We start from the raw sequence: 1,726 nt of genomic DNA, 5'->3' as shown, positions 1-1,726 counted from the left end.
GCGAGCTCTTTCAGTACCACTTAAGATCAGTGCTAAAACCTTTCGATCATATTATCATGTACCAGAACATTATGTAAAAGTTTCTTACTTTGTAGTCTTGAAATAATTCCGGGTCATACTTTAGATAAACACACAGATTTCATTATCAACTGAAAGGAGATTATTTCTGCCTTTGTTCTTAATACTGGTTGAATGAGAGAACTTTTACATAAAAAAGACTCAAAAATACATTTTCATATTGCACATGATTAGATTTAGCCTGTTACTTTCTTGCAAAAACCCTAATTACCTTGGAGTTCCACAGATTACCGGTTAAGACACGCTGGTATGTACTATACATATATTTAGTAGAACCGTGATCAAGCACACCTAATTATAACTAAATCCTGCTTTGTCTTAAATGTGTTTGTGATTAGTTCAAATTAAAAATTATAACGGTTTGTGTGTGCATTTATAGGAAGTGTTTGAGTAAACTACCGCTGTGCCAGCCTGTTGGGATGCATCTAGGTTATGTCAACCTACCTTGAGGTTACCTTGAGATGATTGTGGGGCTTAGCGTCCCCGTGGCCCGATCCTCGGTCTGTCCTCGTTACTGGACTGCTCAGCCAGGTCAATCACAACTGGTCAACTTATCGCCGTTTTCACTAATTGGCATATTTTCTGTATAAAGAGTCGTAATTTCAAACTCCAAATATGTGCAGTGAGCCAGAATTTGGCTAAAAATAATGCTCGAGTTAGATTTGCAATATTTCCAATATTTTGAAAACTGTAGGAGGGGGGGCAAAATGTGACCAATCACCGTCTTCACTAACTGGCATATGTATTTTCGGTATAAAAATTGGTAATTTCAAATTCCAAATATGTGCAGTTAGCCAGAATTCGGCTGAAAAATAACGCTATTGAGTCAGATTTCGATACTAAGTATTGTGAAAACTACAGAGGGGGCGGGAGGTTTGGGCAAAATATGACCTATTGCTATCTTCACTGATTGGCGTATGTATTTAACATGTAAAAATTCGTAATTCCAAACATCAAATATGTGCAGTGAGCCAGAATTTGGCTAAAAAATAGCACTCGAGTTAGATTTGCAATATTAACAATATTTTGAAAATTGTAGGGGGGGGGCGGTTTGGATAAAATTTGACTCGTCGCCGTTTTCACTAATTGGCAAATTTTTGGTATAAGAAGTCGTAATTGCAAACTTCAAATGTGTGCAATGAGGCAGAATTCGGCTCTAAAATAACGCTCATGAGTCAGATTTCTGATATTTTGAAAACTGCAGGGAGGGTTTGGGCAAAATGTGACCCATCGCCGTTTTCAGTAATTGGCATATTATCGGTAATAAAGTCGTAATTTCAGACTCCAAATATGTGCAATGAGCCAGAATTCGGCTCGAAAATATCGCTTATGAGTCGGCTTTTTTTTTATATTTCTGATATTTTGAAAACTGCAGGAGGGTTTGGGAAAAAATATGACCCATCGCCGTTTTCAGTAAATGGCATATTTTCGACATAAAAAGTCGTAACTTCAAACTCAAATGAGCACATATTTGGAATTTGAAATTACGACTTCTTATACAGAAAAAATGCCAATTAGTGAAAACTGCGATTTATCACAGTTTACCCAAACCCCTCCCCCCCTGCAGTTTTCAAAATATCAGAAATATCGAAATTTTGACTCACGAGCGTTATATTCGAGCCGAATTCTGGCTCACTGCACATATTTG

The sequence above is a fragment of the Procambarus clarkii genome, chromosome 49 (genome assembly GCF_040958095.1).
Source record: "Procambarus clarkii isolate CNS0578487 chromosome 49, FALCON_Pclarkii_2.0, whole genome shotgun sequence".
Taxonomy (NCBI): Eukaryota; Metazoa; Arthropoda; class Malacostraca; order Decapoda; family Cambaridae; genus Procambarus; species Procambarus clarkii.
Note: the sequence above shows the minus strand (reverse complement) of the source record.